The sequence below is a fragment of the Agelaius tricolor genome, unplaced genomic scaffold (genome assembly GCF_023055355.1).
Source record: "Agelaius tricolor isolate 1412-34295 unplaced genomic scaffold, bAgeTri1.0.p SCAF_2, whole genome shotgun sequence".
Taxonomy (NCBI): Eukaryota; Metazoa; Chordata; class Aves; order Passeriformes; family Icteridae; genus Agelaius; species Agelaius tricolor.
Window position 1 is genome coordinate 50,185,208 of NW_027269262.1, and position 21,679 is coordinate 50,206,886.

Sequence of the window (21,679 nt, forward strand, 5' to 3'; positions counted from 1 at the left end):
AGCTGTGATTACATCTCATGATAGATGACTTCCCACACTTGTCTGGGAGAATCCCTGGCTGCTCTCTTGTTCCTATGGGCCCACACAAACAGCTGAACAAACAGCAGTAATATCTGTGGGAAAGACAGGATGATTCTACTCCTCTTTCTCTAAATTTCTTCATTTTTCTATAACCCTGCCTGCCTCCTCAGGAGGTTCCAGCCCCTCACTTTGGCACATGGTGCCCAACGATTGTAATGCTCTACTCGAGGTGGCAACAAGCACTGCAGTCCTGCCAGGACTGTTGTCCCTAGCCATGTGTGGGGGAATCCATCTGCTTTCAGCCAGCCACGTGTCCTTGCTGGTGTTTGGGTAAAACAGTGCCCAGATCTTGCTAATCTCTGGGATTCATGACGACATGATGTTCCAAAACAAAGCATGAAGAAAGTGATGAAACCTGGGTTATTTCTTAAACAGTGTGTTTGGGCGTAGTCACTTAACTTCTGGGTTTGAGTTTTCAGGATGCAATAATTTTCAAGTCCTGTTCTACCTTTCCTTTCTCTTACTGCCTTATCCATTTATCCTCCACTTCAAACATAAAGGCTAAGTATTCTTCATCCCAAACATAAAGGATGATTGTTCTTCCCCTTTTAAATCCAGGAATCTCTTTAATCCTAGATGTGAGACAATGGGAAACATACTAGGAGGTGAGAGGAGAGGCTTGGCAACACAAGAGAGAATGCACTAAACCAGTTATTTATTTTCCAACCATTAAACTCCACACCCCAGAGTTACTGGTCTTTATGGCAGCCTGGTCAAATAGAAAAAGACACAGAAGGGCAGAGGAGAAAGGTCCTATGTTTCCAAACTGATGCATGGACAAGGTGCCAGATGATTGCATTTCATTCATTTGCCACAAACTGGGTTAGCTTTGAGCTTGAAGGAGAGAGAATTGCAGGTTTTTAAGTACTGCTTCTGGGTCTGGCATCAACATTTCTGTTGCCATAATGAGTCAGACATCAGAGGCAATACACATGAAAGGATGCAGGCCAATGCCTAGGCAAACAGAAGTGGGAAAGTAGAACTGAAAAATAAGTGCACACGTCAGGGAAGAAGGACTCCATCCTCACAAAACTTCTGAAATTATATTCTCAATTTCCTTTATTTCATCAAAAAAATTCACTTCAAAATAAACCCACTACCACCACCACCACCAATACAAAAACCCCTCTAGAATTCTGGGCAAAGTTAATTTGCCAGAGGCAGAGTTTGTTCTGTTAATGGCCATTTGCCATGTACCAATGCCACAGTCCCCAAATGCTCTTGCACATTTCCCATCAGGCAAGCACACACACGATTAAGAACATTTGAGCAGTCATCCTTAGAACTGTGAAAAACATTAATCCTTAAATGAAGGGAAATCAGTCTTCTGAGCCACAGAAACCATGGCCTCAGATGCTCCTTCCCTTTGCCTTTAGCGAGGGCTCCTGAAGGGCTGCTGGCTGATAAGGGGTAGATAACTGGCTCTGGCAACAGACTATGGGTGGGAAGGGCATTGATAGAAAACATTTCAAGCTCTGATTTGCACCCTTACTTGGGGGCTTCATTGGGAACTCAGGGCAGTCCAAATACACATATTTGGCACTTTTCATCTGTCAAGTAATTCTTCCTCAATTGCTGTCTTATGCCTCACATTTCCATTGTCTTTTCTTCCTCCTTTCTTTTTCAGACCATCCCTTCTTCTCTGACCCCTAGGTATCATCATTACCTAGAGAGTCAATATGCGTTGCTTGGTGCTCTTCTTTACTATTCCTTGTTCTCTCCAACACTTTATCAAACATAAATGTCACAAAGAAAATATTTATTCCAAGAAGTTCTAGTGATCTGCTAATCAACTAGTACAAAATATCAACTACAGAACTCTAGAAGATCTCCCATGTCCCTTTCTGTCCTCTGTTACTAGGCTTCCTTTATTATATCAGGACTTGTCTGTTGACAGTTTTAATAATGTGACCAATTAATGGGGAAGTTTTCATTTTATTTTGACCAACAATTGTACTGATAGAGACTCATCACTGTTAGCACAGTTGCACTGATGTGAAGATACAAGTGGGCATCACCTCCTTGATTTTGGTTAGATGACAGAAACCGATTTCCATCTTGGGAATCAGAGCTGCAAAATTTTGTCTTGCAAAATTATGCAACATATAAAACCTCCACTAAAGCACACAGAATTCAATAACCATGTATATAACCCCCTGGTACCTCGATTGCTACAGTGTTAGATGGTGTTGATGCAACACAAGCCAAAATGGTGAGGTCACTGCTCCAAGAGGAACACGGTAATGAGGCCCAATATCCACAAAGAACTTGCACTCACATGTCATTGTTCTGGAGTCAGTTAATGAATAACATGGATTAGCTCCTTGTGCGTTATGGACATAATATCAAAAATGTAGACATGCACAGAGACACGGCAGGGATTTTGGAATAGATTCTATTCTTTAGAGTTGGAAAACAAAGGTCTTATAGAATATTAAAAATGTGTTGATTTCCTGACTCTGCTGCCAAGAATCAGCCACCATTTTACATGTAGTGCCTTGGTATTTCAGGCCATGCCTGCCTTGTGTGATCCCACACGTGTACTGAAAATAAAGAGAATGTGATAAGGCAGCAGAAACATGATTGAGCTTTGATCTGAAAAGGGATCCTGACTCTCTTATGCTGCTGAGAGTTTTTGGGCACCAAAGAGAATATGGTAAGTCTGCTCAGCAAACTAGAGGTGTGACATTAATACAAGTTACCCAACACTAGAGCCTTCCATGCAGCCACAGCTAAAATAAATCTGTTTCCCCACTAATTAGCTTAAAGCCAGCATAGCTATGTTGCTTCTCCTACTGCCACATTTTCTTTTGCACTTAATGATCTAATCACATCCTCCTTTTTCTACAGGGCCTTTGCCTCATTCAGTGCCCAGGATGGATGCGACTCATTGAATAGGCATCTGTAGTCCGACAGTTTGTCTCAGATTTGCCTGGAGCTGAAGATACATCCTTTGATTATATCCCTGGCTCTGCTGCAAAGTTTCTGTGTTAGGGTACTGGTCTAGCAACTTAAACCAAATAAAGTGGGCACAAAAACCCTCTACTTTTTTTGCTGTGGGTGTCTGACTGTAATGACTTGAGACCTCATTTGTGAAAGAGCTAAGCGCTCATTACATGCAACTGGGGCAGAATGCTGCAAAATGCTAAATACTCTGAAAAATAGAGACACTCAGAGGTTCAAAATTAAAATTAGTAATAGTGTTATCCATGATCTCCCTGGATTCCCTTTCCTGTATCCAAAATACTTCTTCCAACATAGGGACAGTGTGACAGAAACAAGTACATATCTGGGAAATTATATTTTTGAGGTTTCAAATCCCCATTAGGACAAAAGGAAAACCATTCTCCAGTCTGAAGGGTGGACCTCTGTCTCATACAGGTTCCAGGTGTTTAGGGTCTCCTATGGAGTTGTTCAAATCAGCAGACTTTTGGTACTTCTAGATCATTTGTCCACTCAGTTTACCCAAGGCTTTGCCCTTCATGATTTAATCAAAACTGAAAAATTCCTGCAAAAAACTTCAGTTTTGACAGACCTTTTCTTGTCAGATGACTGTTTTGTACATATTTCTTGTCTGAACTGCTGAGAGGATGGCAGGTCTCTGGGATGAGTGTGCCAGTCCCACTGAACAAGTTTTTGTTTGCAAGAGTTGTTGCTCTGGGAGAATTCAAACTAGGCTTGCAAAGGCACGTCCGGAGCTCATCTGAACTCTTCTGTATCAACTACAGATGCTCCACAGTTCCAGGGGAGCTCTCCTGGCTCAGGACATCATGCCAAGCTACAGACACAGAGGGTGACCAATTTCCTTGGTAAGCCCAGTAACTCTGGGCCGTCCATCCAACCTCAAGGCCCTCAGGTTTGCCCAGGAGGTGACACTGCTTCAGGCTTAAAGTGGTCAATGGATACAACGTTACATAAACCATTTGAATGAAGCTGGCACCTTTGTAAATGTCAAAGCTTCATACCTTCTTCACATACATACATCCCTGTCCACACCACATCTGAATCTCTTCATCTCTAAGGAGAAGACTTTATGTGTCTCAGAAGAGAGATTACCTATCCTTCAAGGCTGATGTCCAAGGGCAGCCAGGAGCCTCCTAAGCAGCCCTATTTACTACAAAGCAGGTGTATTCAAAGCTGTTCCAAGGAGAGGAGACACTCATCTCATCCCTCTTGGACTCCAGCCAGGTATTTCTACCTCCTTTCCCAGCAAACTTTCCCACTTTCAGAAGACAACAAAATTTAGGCAAGACATCTAAAAGAGATGGAAAGATTTCAGGAGGCTGTGGCAGCAGCTACAGCCTTTGCTGTCTGTGTTCTTTGCACACCACCTCTAAAAGGGATCAGTGCAACCTGGCATTTCATTGATATTACTGGGGGAGCAGTTCTTTTCTGCAGCATGCTACAGCTTCTTGTGCAGCCTCAAATTTGGGATCGTTTTGACATCTGGTCTGTGGCACTCATCCATCTGTTGTAACTGAGTAGGTGTTGGGTGGGGTTGACAGGAGAGACTTGTTTAAGTGCTTGTTTTCATTCTGTAGAGGAATGGCAGAGCCAGCTCAGTAATTAATTAAGTGCTCATCTTAAAAAAAAAAAAAAAAAAAGAAAAAGCGTGTGCTAATATTTTAAAGAAATGGTGAATAAGGCAGCTGGCACTTCTCACTGCTGAAATGTGGGGACATTGTTCCCATTTCTGCTTGGTTCAATTTGTTTTAGGATGCCTTCCTCATTGGGCTGGCACTCTGGTTTCTATTCCTGACTCGGCCAATTGCCTCCTGGCTGAATTTGGATAGGTCACTCCATCTTTTGTGCAGCAGTTACCCTCTCTGGAAAATGTGTTCAAAAGTAAAACACCTATTTTTTATAAACTTTGAAATCTGCTGTTAAAAAATGCAACAGGATAGGTGGCCAATATCATTACTAACATTATATTAATTTGGAGTTTTTCTATTCAAATAATTATAATTTTTACGATGACTTTGCTGTCATCTGCTCATAGCAAAAGAAAGTTCTGAGCACAGTGAAAACAAACCCACAACTTCTGTGGCTGACTTTCTGTGTCTTTTGGGAACTTGTTTCTCTCATTTCCCTCAGAACAGAACACAAAAATACATCTCCTTGTTTAACTGTCTGCTCATAATCTTCCCACCATTCACAAATGCATGGTGCACTGAGCAGCCACATCCTTCCCTGTGAGTGGCTAGGGAAGGTTCCACCTGCTCTGTTTTAACTTCTGGACACACCTTGGTGTTCATTTCTTTGCCTTAGGACAGTGACTCCTGCTGTTCTGCTGTAGCTGTGCTTTGTATTCAGCAACCAGTTTTACCCTACTCTGTGATCAGTTTATGGATTGAAGAAGTTATTGATAACACTTGAAAATATTCAGTGTTACATCTAGTTGCAAATGTACTAGATAACCAAGGGAATAGGGGAACTCCCTATGCATAGCTAAATATAGCAATTATTGTCCAACATGTCTAATCCTGTGAGGTTCTGACCATCTCCACAAAACCCTGGCACAGGCAGGGATGCTTGGAGCAGCTTGCAAATTGCTATTTTGTGACTGGCAGATATGAATGCCACATTCAGTAATCCCAGAATACACAAAGATGTGCACCAAGCTGTGGAGATTACACAGTCTGTGCTTGTGAACAGAAAACTGTGCAATGTGACTTTTCACTTTCCTCCTTGCCCTTCTCCTGGACACACAGCAAGAGGTGTTAGCCCAGGAGTCTCTGTAGGAGAGCTTGTGGGAAGGCATTGGATATTGAATGCTTTGTGTTTTCTGGTGGCCTCTAAAGCCTGGAATCTCAGTGCTCTCAGAACTTAGCAACTTTGCACCTAAAATTATCAGTCCTGTTATAAAAAACAAAAGTCAAATCCTGGGCTTTCAAATGTAGCTTCTTCTGAAATACCCTGTTAGAGAAGATCAGAAGCATCCACTGGGGACACTGATTAGGAAGAACAAAATGCAATCTCTTTTTTTCTTTTTTGTTTTGTTTTCTTTTGTTTTAGATAACAAAAAAAATTCAGTGTTGGTAATATCATCCTGAAGGTATCTACCATTTTACCTGTAATGTTACTCTTTGCCAGGGAAAGGTGGAGGAATTAAATGGATTTTATTTGTAGATCAGGTTAGGCAGAGAGGTTTCATATGATTATTTCTTAGCTTGCAGACTAAAGCATGTACTGTATGTTGGAACTAAATTCCATTTCTCTGCTGTGATTTGTGTCATAAGTTTCTTCTCTAAATTATTTCCCTCTCTGTAATTTCCTCTGGTGACTCCTGGACCCTGAAGTGCCACTAGCTGCAAAATTACAGATAGGAGTATTTTGAACTTCAGTGATTCACAAGAAATTCATAATCCTAACATCCCACAAACACTGTATTTGGTGTGAGATGAAAGGAACTTATTCACTGCTTTAATCATGTCCTATTCATTTCTATAAATGAGGATTTCTCTTTATTCAAGCATCTCTCCATTTCTTTCTTGCCCACTCCAGGACTGACAAAATGTCAAATAACTCATAACATACTGAACACTTTTTGCAGCAGAACATGATCACTGCAGGAGTAAGGGAAGGAAAATGCACAAGAGCAGTGAAAGGAACCTTTGGATTACAAAATTTAGTAATTTTTATTGGAAAACAATGTGATGGCTACAGTACAATTCTCTTTAAAACTGGATCACATCTTTGTTGTAAGGCACTAAGTCCCATTTTTGAAGAGCCTTCTCTCCTGTCTCTCTCCTGAGGACCAGCCCCAGGTGAACCTCACTGTGCCAGTCCATGCTGAGCTCAATGATATTTGCTGTCAGTTATAGAATCTTCAAATCATAGAATAGTTTGGATTGGAAGGGACCATTAAAGGTCATCTACTCCATCCTGCACCATGGAGTTTCCATTTAGTATCAAAATATAATTCCTCTTATCAGCTCTAGACTTTCTGGCTTTATGTTTCCTTTTGCATTTCTGATATTTGTGAGATCATTGCCCTAGCTGGTTCAGTATGCAAAGCAGGGAAGTAAACATGGAAATAAACATGGAAATAGGCAGGAGTGATGCTGCAGCCAGTTCTAGCCAAGAATTAAAAAAACCTGAGTCTTCAAGGAATAACACTGGGGTTTGTTTTTTTTTACAAACTAACACTGCTACACAAAAGAATTCCTAATATTGTGGTGGAGCAAAATGAAAGACTGAATTTATTTTCCCAACTGTATTGATTATATAATTTACTTTCATATATTTTACTTTATACGTTCCATCTCCTCTCCTAACAAACAAGCTCTTTTGGGTCCATTCTGTGTTTAACTCTTGCTCAGCAGGGTGACCAGACCAGCTCACTTGGGTGAGGAGCCTGCCTGTGTTAAGGGAATCCCTCTCGCTGCCCTCCAGGTTCTGGTGCTGCCTGGAGCCTCTCCAGCTTTGCCTTCAGGGAACTGAGCACCGGTCTGCCCTTCCACTGCTGCTCTGCTCTTACATGACAAAGAAAGAGATTTAAGAGCTTTTTCATAACCTGAGAGTGTTTTCAGAGAACACAAAATATTTCCTCTCGTATTTGGTACTTACAGTGTTGGCAAAGCAATAAAATTAATGTCACTTTTCTCTTCATCTCAGTTTATTTGGGTCCCCAAGTTTTTCAGAGTCATCTCTCCCTGGATGACCAAGGGGCCAGATAATTTTCCCAATGTTATTATATTTATATGTCCCACCTTATTGTTCTGATAATTCATCAAAGTATTCTACTGGCTTCCTTGCCAGGATTGCATTTTTCATTCCTAAAACAGTTCCTTTGTTTTGTAAAACCAATCTAGGGCAGAATTTCACATCTCACTTCATGATTTAGATTTTCTTAACAACATCTTCTGAAATAAATTATCAAAGACTTTCTGAAATTTCCTAAAACTTTATATTAAATGGTTCTGCATAATCAACGAGAAAGTCAAGATTTTTTTAGGAAATTATAAAAGGCATGTTTTACTGTTACTGGATCAGCCATACTTAGCATTAAGCAGATTTTTTAGTTTGCTAACATATACTTCAACATTTCTTTCTTTTTCATTTGGTTGAGATGATCTTGATTTTAAAGTAAAATACATGCAATGTTCTATTGCTTTGGTATAGCAGAATAGCCTATTTGTAAGGGGAACTTGCATGATTTTGTGAACAGCTATCAGTCTTGATTGATGCCATCTGCTCTGGGAGGTTTGTTACTTTAGCATGTCAATCCTGCAGTTTCTCTTCTGATACCTCAGTGTTTGACAAGCACCCATCTACAGTAATTAAATAGAATATCTAGAGACTGACTGCATTTTCAATTGGTAAAGACTGATGGGAGGATGTAATGTAGTCTCTACAATTGTATCTTGTAATTTTTAACTGCCCCTTTGATCCAGCAAATTCACTAATTCTGTTTTAGATATTTTAATTTCTCATTTGTTTGTAGAAGTGTGTCTCTTTACATTTGAAATATCCTCTCAGTTCTCCTTCATTTTCCCTTGCCAGTTTACGTTCCTGTCTTTTGGGTTAGCCAGGGCTAGATTTCCTTTTCCTGAAGGTTACCTGTTTGGTTCATCATGCTGTGTTTGTTTTTTCTAGCCTTCCTGCTTCCTTTTTGGTTTCAGGGTATGCATACCTTCTGTGATGCAATTATGGTAAGCTTAAGTAGTTCCATGTTGAGGGTAAATATTGTAATGCCTCCACTTCTGACTCCTTCTCTGCACTTCTGTCCAACTCTCTCCTCCCTCCAAATGCAAAAAATTTAAAGGATTATATTTTAATACCAGTGCAGTTTAAGTGCTATATTGTTATTAGGCTTCTATCTGCACCCGAGCAGGCTTTATAGAATGTTCTGTATTTCCTGTCTTTCACCAGGCTGGGGCGGGGGGTAATTGTGTAGTAGCTTCTTTATTTAGGACTGGCCCAGACCCAAGTCTCTACACTTCTAGAAATTGCATGAAGTGCAGTTGTGACACAAACAAGCAACAAATACGATTTCAAATGAAGGTCCTGCCAAGGCGCTTTGAAGGGAAATGATGAATTCAGATTGGTCAGACCATTTGATGCTGGAGCAGGCTTCAGTGAGTTCAAGGGCACTAGCAGGGTTTTGGAAAAAAGCTGAGTGTGTTATCAGGCTGGTGGTCTCTAGAAAGGTAAGAGCTGCTTTGTTTTTTTTTTACACAATGATCCTGTTTAACCATGTTTGCTAAACAAGTAGCTGGGAAAAAAGAATAAGAAAAATCCTGGTTTAAGACCAAGAGACACACATGCTTTGTTTTAGCATCTCTCTGCCATGGTAGGACAAACTGCTTTAATCAGTTTCAAAAACCATGCACAGCTCTGGAACCCAGAGGAAAAATAGAGGCATTTAAAGGAAAATGCCCGGAGCACTGAGAAGGGGAGGAAAGGGAGGAAAGAAGTGACATCTTGCCTTCTGCTCACTCACTGACTGGAGGAATATGATCTGTACAGGGAGGAAAAATTAGGGAAGGATCAGGCAAAGCTCTGACTATGAACAAATGGTTTGCATGTAGAGCCTGGCTATGAGTGACACCAGATGACTGGACTGCAAAGATGCAACCAAATCCACACAGGACAAGCTTAGACTGGGGAACCTGGGAGTGCTCCAAGTCTGGATGAGTTGGATCCAGTTCCATTCCAGTTCCCTTCCCTGTGGGTGAGCATGGAAGCCAGGGGGGAGCTGTGCATCCTTCAAGCCCCATCATTGCCAGTTTGGGCATCTCAGGAGCACAGCAGGGCATAAATGTCACTGCACATGGTGGAGGCCACTTCAGAGAGAGTGTCACCAGCTTCAGAGAGAGTGTCATCGACTTCAGCATGGTGGAGTGGGCCCTATTTGGCTGTGGCTGACTGAAATGAATAGGAGAAGTCTCTTTCCTGATGTAATTGCAGGACTGACACCTTTACAGAGAATAAGCAGCAATCTCCAGCTTTATATTAAGTCCTCTGTGGCCATGGCAGTAAGACAACATTACATTCACTGGAATTCAGCTTTGAAAGGAGTTGCATAAAAGAAAACAACAGCACCACCATACTTTTTAGGAGAAAACTAAAGAAGAATTTTTTTTTTTTGAAACTGACCCTTGGCAGCCTGTTTAAAAGAGCTTGAAACTATCTGAACTACACAAGAAGGAAAAAAAAAAAAAAAAGGAAGAAAGAAAAACATGCCCACAAGGGCTGAAAAATCACTTCAGTAATAGATGGCTTTTAACTTTACATCAGAAAATGTTTGGCAGGCATAATTTTAAAGTGTTAGGAAAATGTGTGTGATGACTGTTTGGGTGAAAGAGCAAATGTAGTCCACAGTGAGATTTATCAAATGTTCACATAAGCAATCAGAATCTGGCAGGGCCAGCCGCCCGTGGAGAGGGGCAAAGAGGATCACAGCTCTAAACTTTGAAAATTTAATGAAGCCCACTGACTTCTCACAGGAAGTTTTTTTTGAGCATGTTCGTGTGTCATGGGAATGCTAGTGAGCAGAAGGCTATGACAAAATGCCAGCTATAAGGCATAAGGGAAACAAAGCACTCCAAACCCCACCAAAATCCAAACCAACCTTTTTCTTTTTTTAAAGCTGCAAATATTCTTGATGTCTCAAACCCTTGAGCATCCTTATGTGTTATCCTTAATCACACAAACAAACCTATCGACCTGAATGGGGTTATCAGGAGTCTTCCAGGATTGGTCTCTTTTCACAGAGACCACAAGAGCACCAAATTTCCTGGGGCTTCCATAGGAACATGTACAGAGGCTTGAGCTCCAGTGGAAGGAGCAGACAGTGCTGTCTGGGGGATTCATGAAAGCAGGAGCTGACTATATGTTTACAAAGGGAAAGAGGGACATCAAGGCAAAAAAAAAAAAAAAAAAAAAAAAAAAAAGGAGCTATGGGGCTAGGGGGGAAACAAGCAGACAAAAAATGCAGTATAAAAAACAATGTAGTTTTCCTTAGTTTTATGCTACAAATGTCAAAGCAGCTTGCCTTTGTCATTTTGCTGGAATAGCATCCTATCAAAGTGTATTTTTCCAGCATCTTTTGTAGCACAAGAAGATTTCAAAAGAAAGGTTTTATAGTTCAGACACCTCATAGATCTCTCCTCCCACTGCTTGACACATGACCTTTTTGCAGTGAGTGATGACACTTGGGAAGGTGTGTGCTGGGGAGATTCCTTGGAGTGTGGGGCTGTGACAGCCCCATGTACACCCATCCAGAGTGCTCCTGGCTCCTATGTGCCAGAAATGAGGCACCAAATGACACACCCAGGCAATAAGGTGTCCAGACCTGATGTGGGCTTTTGGAGAGTGACAGAGGTGCTAAAAATATGTAACAGCCAGGCCCTGCTGTAAACGTCAGAGGAGGGAACCAGATGGGTGAGTCTTATGCTCCTTGTAAGAGCCTTGACAGGTTGTGGGTAATTAGTTTGTGTAGACTGGAGGCAAGCCAGCAATACCTTGGTCTAGATCCCACATGTGGGAAGTATGAGTGGGAGTTGGGTGTACCTTGTGTCTCCCAGGAACAGGCTGTGTCCTACATGTAAAAAGTCAGAATTTCATCCTGTTTTTCACTTTCGTCAGAACTGTGCTGACTTTCCAAATCCCCAAGGATACATGAAAGTCATATGTCTGTTTGGCCCAAATTGCTAGCAACTCATACTTTCCATATGAAGCTCACCATAAAATAACAAAAAAGAAATTACTTAATTGAATATGTTTGGAACCTAATATCAGAGGAGTGTAACAAATAGGAAACAGTCAAGCACCATACAATCAAAGAGTTAGGGAGAAGTTACAAATTTCAACACACATGCAGCTGCCTTGCGGAAAAACAACCAAAACCATTACATTTAACATGGCCATGCATATATAATAATTTCCATCTAGACATGGAGAAACACTTAACATATTTTGCTTGAGATTTCCCTGTTGTATTTTCTGGAACTAAAAGGGAAACTGTGAAACTCTGCAGCCAAGTGATTAGTCTAAGGTCATAGGGCAGGAGATCTGGAAGAAGAAATTTGGAGTCTCGGTAATGTACTTTAACCACAATACCATTCTTCAGTCTCTTTCACACTGATGACTTTGGAACTAGCTTTAAAAGATCCAGTGAGAAGCAAGATGGGAGTGATAGATAGCTACACTAGATAGCCAAAGGCAACAAAAAAGATTAGAGACATGTGGGGGTATTTCTAAACAAAAAGATTAAAACCAGAACTATTTCATTTAGAAAGGAAAACAGTAAAAGATGATGGAATTGAGGTATATAAAATAATGAATGGTGTGAAGGAGAAATCAGATGCCCTTCATAAAACAAGAGGGCACCTAATGGAATTAAAAAAGGCATTAGCTTATAAATGAATAAGGATATCACTCCACAGCTTATCTCTCAGCAACCTGTGGAACTCTCAGTTGCAGGACATTGATGCAAGTACTTGAGGAAGACTAAGGAAAAAAGGAAAGACTGTATGCAGCCAGTAATAAACACAGATTTTTGAGTTAAAGAAAATGCCTCTTCAAAGCCACAGTTTTCCCTGAAAGAACCACCTCTCTCCCTGAGAAAGAGCTAACAGTTTTATTCCTGACCAGAGTTCTTCCCAAAGAGGAATGCTCCTGCCTACTGGTTTCTCAGGATATCTCTTCCTTGAAAAAGCATTACCAAGCCTCAGAAATAAAGTTTTCTGCTAATAGCAAAAACCACGTCCTCATTTTGCCTCCAGGAATCCCAAGCTATTTTTGTACCACAGAGGCCACTGTAAGGAAAAGCTGGAGGATATGGAAGCTTGCACTTTCTCATTTTGTCTCTCAGCTCACATCTGCAGCCATCTTGAACTCCACTGCTTCTTTCCCCCTTCTCCAGAGCCAAGCTGCAGATCCATGCAAGATTTCACCTGGACCTCATCTCTTGAATGCCTAGAATAAACACATTGGCCTTTTGTTTGTCCACACAGGCTGGAGTCCTACCTGCTCTCCCTTTTGACTATGTTTGAATTCCTCCCTTGGACTTGCACCAGTCTTCAAGGCTCTCCCTAACTTCCTTGCATCTGTGAGCCCCCTTTGATAACCAGGGTGTAAATTGTCCTCTGCCCATTTAGTCAGCTCTTTTCTCATTTTCTCCTGTAAGGGTTTCCATGCCTTCACCTACAGCCTCCGGCTGGGACAGCTGCCCTGCTGTCCATCACTCTGGGCCCTCTCCCATACAGATGTTAAGCCTGTCAACCCCCTTTCCTGCCGTCCCACTTAGAGCAGAACAGGCTGCTGTAGATAAATGGTGTCACACCTGCCTGTTAGTGGCAAGCCAGGAGTGTGTGTTTACCTTGTGTGAGTGGTCCTTGGCGCATGGATTATCTCTCTTTAGTGTTTAGAAAGGATTGGGTGTAATGGGTACATAATGGGCTGCAGAAATGATAACGATCTGTGAATTATTCAGCACCGGTCCCCTGTGCTGAACGGCCCATCATCCTCTGTTAGGGCAACTTCATTAAACCTCTTGGTGAGTCTTGCCTTGTTTAGAAAGCATCCTGGGGAGACCGGCATAAGTATTTTAGCTAGAGACCCACATTCCATTCCATTCCATTCCATTCCATTCCATTCCATTCCATTCCATTCCATTCCCTAGGTCCTGGCGAACCTGGCGCTCCTCCCTCCTTCCCTTGACATCTCTGTGATCATGCTGATGGACCTGTATTCACCTCGTAAGCATCTCTTCCACCTAATGCCGGCGCCAAGTACAGTTCACGGAGGGAAACAAAGCTGTTTTAAGGCAAAGCGCTCTTAGGAAGCAAACTTTCAGCTGCTCCGGCTTGGCTTCCACCAGTAATTCGGAGTTATATTCAACACCTGCCCTCTCCTCTCCCTGCTCTCCTGGCAACACTGATGGCAGCAGATATTATTAATTGTGGAATACCTGCAGTGCTCTGCTGCAGGAGGGGAGATGGTCCTGCCCCACCAGGATTTACAGACAAGCAAATTAGCGTGCTGAAAGTTGACTGGGTGACTGGATGATGGAGAGGATGTTTTGAAGTAAAGTTTGTAAGAGAGTGAGAAGAAGAAAAATGGGCTTTTTGCTCATGTTTCTTTGCTGAATCTCCTCTCTTATAGAATGTGCTAAAAATAAAGTGAGTGCCACTAAAGAAATAATAGGAGAACTGCAAGCATTAAAGGTCTAATGAGGAAAAATTGAATAACTATAGAAATAGTTTTGCAGCTGGAATGAAAATAAACTAAGGATCCTATGTGAAGAGCAAATCAGAAATTTCTCCCATTGACAAAACTTATACTAAAATTTCACTGATTATAAAAATAGATATTGATTTTTTTTTCTGTGAAAAATTCTGTGTTTAAAATATGTTTCTGTCACTTGGTGTTTTTCAATTTTCTACCTAAGGAACATTCAAAATAAATAGTGGTTTTCAGGTATGGAAATTGATTGTTGACACATATATCTATATACACACACACACATACATGTAAATGTGTATATTCTTTAAAAAAACTATTTGGCCCATTGACAGAAATGTTGATGAAAAAGCTTAGTCAGTCATAGCCTATTGGTCACAACTAAGGTCACTGAGGTACCTTTTTGGAAATATTCTCCAAGTAGCCCAGGTTTTAAAGCCATGCACAAAACAGAGTGTTACCAAATTTAAGGTCTCACTTTAAATGCTACATCTTCTAGATAGTGCATCCCAAAGTGTTCTGGGAAACTATTGCCTAAACAATTGCCCAGTTTATATGCACATTTATTGTTATTTAGCTTGAACAGCTACTTCTCTCCTCTCTGGGATTCACTACCTGTGTGACTTGACAGGGAATTTTCATATCACTTTGCAGACTACACATTCCTAAAAGGACATTCAAGCCTCTTCCAATCTCCTTTCAAAAGACAGACTGCCCATTCCCCAGTCAGCCTTCTAGCCGTGGTTCCAGCTCAAGCTCACTCTTCTCAAAGATGAATGCTTGGAGATTCACATTGTGCTATAGATTAGGTTTCACCCATGATTTATGCAGAAATACTAACATTTCCTCATGTCTGCTGGAGATATTTTGCCTGAGCCAACCTCCCATCATTTCTACCCGATCCAATCATGATGTGGCTTCAGAGATCACCTGTGAGAACTAAAAGCTGACAGGTGAGGTCTGACAAAGCCCAGTACAGCAGTTCTGTTCCCACAGCAGCAGCCTGTTAGACAGAGGCAACCACAATCACAGAGTCAGAAGTGGGATGCACATGCCTGTGGCTCTGTCCTGCAAATCACCCCGAACTATGCCAGGGAAAATAAGGGAAAACCCATAGATGCCTATCCTGAACCTGAGGTCTGAGGCAGAACTGAGTCATAAACGCTGGCTGAGGGGGAACAACCACAGATGTAAAGGTCTTGTCTGAGAATGAGAAGCAGAAAGAGCCATTAACCTGTGTGAGACAGAATTCCTTTTCCTACCATCTTCGAGCAACCCTGCTGTTGAGAGGTGGTTTTTTCAGTTTTGGGTTTTTTTAAAGGCTTTCCCCTGTCCATAAGTGCACCAGGTAAGGAAGACTAGTTGAGTAAAAGCCACTAAATAACTTGTCAGGGTGAGTTGTCCTTTGCCCCAGCAAGCACTCCTAAACTTTGCATCCCTCACCTGCAGACTTCGGCTCCCTACAAACCACCTGCAAAGTCTGCACAAAGCTGCCAACCACATCAAACCCTGACTTCCACCGCCAGTGGGGGAAGGCAGCCAGATGAGGAGCTGTCAGGAAGAGGTTATCAGGTGAGCCATTCACTTCATAAACACGGGATTACAACTGAACTTTCTACAGCATCAGCTTTGGCTCATTTGGATATGGGATGTTGTTCATTTGATTACTGGATTAAGAACATGATTAAAATGCACATTAGAGAACCCAAGATTATTAAAGCTACAGCTTACATCATCAATATGGAATGTGCTAATGGCTTTCACTTCTACTTTTTTTTTTGAAGGTGTTATCAGCTAGGAAGATAGTAGCTACTCTCCCATCTCCTGCCTAGACATTCTCTAAACATACATAGATAACCTAATTTACCAAAGAAGTAGAGAAAGAAGAGAAGAAATCTCTGCCTGCACGAGTAGTAAAGGTGGGCAAAATAAAAATGAAGATTTACATTTTATATTTGTCTCCTTCTAAAATCAAACTTCTTTCTTTAAAAAAAAAAATGTATTTTATGGAAAGCGGGACAACAGAAATCTGTATTTTAACACAGAAAAACAAATTAATGCTTTGTGAAACAACACAGAAGTCAATGGCACTATACCAGAGATGAATTTTACCCAGGCTGTAAAAAGAAAACATAAATGCAACACAGACCAACAGAAAAGATTCCATTTAGAGTAAGAATTATGTTTCTGTCAGAAAAAAACCAACAACTAACTAAATTTATTTCCTGGAAGGAGATCCAACTTGGCTCCGCTGCAACAGCGTAAAAGGATCCAAAATAAGTAACAGCAGGCATCTCTGCTAAAATTTGCTTCTGATCAACATTATTTTTCCTCTGGTACAAGAGAAGAGTTGAACACGTTCTGCAAGTGAGGTACAGTAGTTTACTGCACAGAACATGAGAAAGGAGGCTAAAGCTCTGGCAGTTAAACCTCTGCTCAGCCACAGAGCCAGTACAAGGTCTTAAACAAACCATATGCACTCTGTGGAGCTAATTCCCAACTAAATGCTTTCTATTTCAGACATATAAGCTCAAATTGGAGCAGGGGGGGGGGTGGAATACTCTTAATTACACCCAAATTCTATGCCTGCTTCCCCACACATGGCGGGGGGGATGTCAGGTCAGACCCTCACTGCAGCGATGTCAGCAACACTTGAGGGAATGTCAGCTCCCTGAAGTACCAGCACCTTCCTAAATTCATCTGATGACATGAAGGCAGGAACTTTGTATTGTGCTTCAGTGGAGACAGTTTGTATATACCAGCACACATTAATAAATGAAGAGTAAAGTACTACAACCACAATCTGTACATCTGTGTCTGCTTTATGGCATCCTGAAAATATTTCTAAAGTAGTTGGAATACAGAAAGCAGAAATTATCATTCCTTCCCAGCTAGGCTCATGTGAAATGCTTTCTGACTGTGACTGGCAGATTTGGTATTTCGTTAATAGTGGGAGACCCCACTTTGAATAATGTACAAACATTTGTTATGATCAGTGAATATTTCCCTTCACATCGCATTTTCTCCATACATAAACTTACCATAATCCAATAAAGAGCCTATGTGAGCAAGTCTTCTACATGCAGCCTTTCCACTCTGCAGGGGAAAGCCTGGCTGTTTTTTGCAAACAACGTTCATGCAATTTTTCATTTCTGCCTGAGTGAGATCTGCAGTGAATGGAAGTTTTCCTCGTGCAAAATCTTAGGGTGTTCTTAGGGTGTTCCAACATAAAACTGAAGGTTTCATTCAGAGACATGTAGTAAGAAATGCTTCTCAGAATCCTGAGTAAAAAAACCTGCACTAGACATGAGGAAATCGTTCATTTAAAAAAACCCACAATATCAAAACCCAACCAGGGAACTATACTGAGGTGACAAATGAAACTCTAGTGAGGAAAAAAAAAAAGAAGAATAATCAAAAGCCAACTGAGTCCTAAAGTTTCACTGCAATTTGTCTTCAAAAGTGGATGTACACCAAATACTCCCCCTAAAATCTTACATCTAATTCACTCATGGTCAAAATGGAATTTACATTAAGTCAGTGTTTCTAAGGGACAGAGGAACACATAAGGTCCAGACTTGACTTAAATCCAGAAGAATTCCACTGAAATCAATGGTTACAGCAGTGCAAATCAGCAAGAGATCTAAATCTGTCCTAGCTGATTCCAGATCTATCTTTTATTTGCTATATGGCTTCAGGCAAGTCAGTGACCTTCTTTTTATTTCTCAGTTTCTCCATCCGTAAAATGGTGATAATATTGTTGTAATACATGGAGATTGGGGGGACTAATTAGTTCTCTAACATGGTCTGGATATGGAAATTTCTCGGGATCAATGATTTTTAGTCACCTCCATCATCTTTATTGACTCTTTATAATCCTAATAGTTGGCTTTTTGCTTGCTTGCATGTTTCTCTTAAAAACCACAAGCCATTGCCTGGCATCCTTATTCAAGTTTTACGCTGTTTACTTCCATGGCAGGATTCACATGAAAAAACCGAGTACAAAATTTGGAATTGGCCCCAACAACAAACAGTGAGGCTATTTCAAACAAAACTCATAAATCACGGCATGAAATTAATACCGTTTACGTTCGTTTTTTCAAGAGCGCAGTTTATTAACTGATGCCCAAACAACCTGGGCACAAACAACTAAGTCGCAAGTCTTTCTTCACCCTTATTTGAACAAAGCACGCTGCGCTGGCATTTGAAGGGACAGCCGGTTTTGTTCAAACAGTTAAAGCCGGGAAAAATAAATAATGAAGAACAACCCAACCTGAAAACACCCTCACGTCTGACAGCTCTGAGAGGGACCTCTAGCGTGTGCTAGAACATTTTGTGTTGTGCTTCGGGCGCAATTAATACACCAAAATCACCGCAGTCATTTTGAATAGGCAAAGGGAAGTTTCGCCAAGTGCCTCCGATCCGCGGGGCCTGCATCTTTCCGCGGGCCGAGCATCCTTCCGCGGGCGCTGCCGAACCCCACCCGCAACTATTAAACTGACACTTTTTTTTTTCTTTTTTCCTTTTTTTTTTTTTCCTTTCTTTCTTTTTGGTTTTTTTTTTTTGTTTTTTTTTTTGTTTTTTGTTTTTTTTTGCTCGCCGCACTCGACGTGCGCAAGGAGCCAACTTCCCCGGTCACACCGGAGTTTCTCCATCCCCACGCCCGCAGCGCCCAGCCCCCTTCCTTCCACGGCCCCCGGGAGCTCGGGGGCAGCTGAAGCTGGAAAGTTGCGTTCCAGGCCCAGCTTTTCCTCCGGGCTCGTGACCGGGAACAACAATTACGGGAGCCACCACCCGCACCGCGCCCCCCCCGCGCACCGGGCGCTGCCTGCGGGCACCGGGCGGTGCGGAGCGGCCCCTTCCCTTCCCTTCCGTCCCCTTCCCTTCGCGGCCGGGGAGCAGCAGCCCCCGCCGCCCAGAGAGGGAAGCGTTTCGCCCATCTTTAATTCCCCCGAACAGTCCGAGCACGCTCGGTGCCCGCGGGGCGCGCTCACATAAACTTGTACCGCGCTGATTGGAAACAGGCGGCGGGCGGCTTGCTTTCTTCTTCCTTTTTCTTTTTTTTTTTTAATTTTTTTTTTTTTTTTTTTTTTAGCCGGCGGACCCGGCTCCCTCATCCGGGCCGGCGTCGCACACAGGGGACGGGGCAGCGCTGTCGGTCCCGGGGGACACCCGCGGTCCCGGCGCGGAGGGAGAACCGCGGGGCCGCCCTTCCCTCCGCCGCCCCGGCAACAAAGGGCGCCGCGGGGGGCTCCGGAGGGGGCGCGGGCACGGGGGAAGGTGCCTCCCGCTCCCGCACAGACACACACACACACACACACACAATGGCGGCCCCCTCCTGCAGCCCGGCGAGAACAATGCCAGGCGCGCAGCCCCAGCGCGGAAACACTACTCACGTTTAAATTAAGCACATGCCCCCACCGTCCCTCCCTCCCCCCGCCCCGCACACACCGCCGCCGCCGCCCGAGTCCCCCCATGGCAGCGGCGGGGAAAGGAGGCGCCCCCCGCGCGGCCCCCTCCCTCCCTCCCTCCCTCCTTCCGTCCTCCCCTCCTTCCCCGCTCCCGCCGCTCGCCGCCCGCCTCCCCGCGGCGCTGCGCGGGGGCGCGGGTTGCGCGGGGGAGCGCGGCGGGCGAGGCGGCCGCGCCGCGTCCCCGCGCGGGGTGCGAGCGCCCGGCACATGCGTGGAAGCGAGAGGCGCCCGAGTCCCTCCGCACCCTCCGCTGCAAACAACAACAATCCCGAGCAGCCCTTACCTGGAACATCGGAGCCGCCAAAGTGTCCCTTTTTTTTTTTTTTTTTTTCCTCTCCCCCCTTCCTTTTTTTTTTTTTTTTTTTTTTTTTCTTTCCCCCCTTCTTTCTCCCCTTTCCCCCCACAACTCACACTTCCGATATTTCTCTCTCCCGGCAGCGGTCTGCTCTCCTCGCTACACCAGAGAGAAATGCAATAGCTTGGCTAAGGTAGACAGAGCAAAATACAGAGAATAGTTGCTCCAGGGCTTTGAAACCCCTCAAGGCAAGGATCAGGATACAATTAGCTCATGTCTCTACCTCCAGTCTGAATCAATCTCCGAAATAAAAGTTAAATTAAATTAACTGATCACACGGGCATAAAATTGATCTCCTTCGAAACGTGCATATAGAAAGATATATATATATATATCGCGTGTATATTTTTTCGGATTTTTTTGGTGGAAAAAACAGTCTCATTTCAGCCTACAACTTGCTTTTTACTCTCCTCTTGCACAGAAAAGCTGATTTTAATCGTTGTGATTAGTTTTGATGTAACGTTTCCGCGGGCGATTTCTGCAAATGGATGGAGTGTTTCTTTGCCAGAAGAGGGAAAAGCAGCAGATGATGATAATTATAAGGATTGTTGGTTGTTTCTTTCTTCCTTTCTGTCTCTCTCTTTCTTTTTATTTGTATTTAGCTCTGTCTCTTCACTTTCTCGAGTTGACCTGACATTGCCATTGCACTAAGGTCGCACAACTTGTTGATTAGGATCACCTCCCGTTTTGATCGAGGGATATGGGATAATTTGGCAGTGGAGCAACACATTTTCTGTTCCCTTGGCTATGTAACTTCCCAAATGACGTGTATAAAAATAAGCACATGGAGTCTGCTTTGCCCCAGTCGAGTCTGAATCAATGCCTGGGGGTGATACACAAACTCATTTCAAATGTTCAACCATGCAGAATTGCAAAAAGATTGAAGGAGTTGCACTGCATTTTTAAAATTTTTCTATATGTGTCTATCTATATTTATTTTTTTTAAGCCGCAAAATTAAAATAAAACAAATCCGTGTAAGCAAATCCTGGAATTTACCACTTAGGTTCATGTGACATCTTTCCAAACGCTACTAACTTTCCTTCTCCAATTACCCAATTACAATGGAGCCTTGCCTTTTTAATTTTCTTTACCCTGCAGTTTGCCGCTGCCTTCTCCTGAAGACAACGAAACCATAAATAGACGAATAATTTACAAATCCTATTCTTGGTCACTTTTCCCTTATTCTACCTTTCTTCGCCTCCCACGCCACTGTGTATTGCTTTGTTCAAAGCCTCTGCGCAGAGAAGCTGTATTAATTTGTTGTTGTTCCTGTTGGAGTGGACTATTTTGTCATAAACCCACGGGTCACCTCCCATTAGTGTCACATCCTCGCTGTATACTTTTGTGAAACGGTATGTTTCTAAGCACTTCACAGTCCATTAATTCAGGGACTTTACTGACATTTCTTAGGAGAAAGACCAGGCTACGAGGCCAAAGCTGCCCAGTAAAGCCCCTGAATGGAACCAGACTTGTCCAGAGAATATCTGCAATTAGCTGTTAATGATAAGTTTTTAGTATTTTAGAGAAAGTAATGCAAAATATAACAATCGTCTTTTCTCCTACGGCAGCTGCTGCAGCCTA

General features: G+C 42.6%; 1 protein-coding gene across 1 annotated transcript in view; it reads right to left on the reverse strand.

Annotated features, from left to right (window-relative positions):
- The window catches only part of KCTD1 (potassium channel tetramerization domain containing 1), a 101,999-nt gene extending 81,822 nt beyond the window's left edge, over positions 1 to 20,177 (reverse strand). The window contains exon 1 of the mRNA XM_071418602.1: positions 20,154 to 20,177. The gene's annotated coding sequence lies outside the window, so the exon portion shown is untranslated. The remainder of the gene's footprint in view (positions 1 to 20,153) is intronic.
- Between the last annotated feature and the right edge of the window lie 1,502 nt (positions 20,178 to 21,679).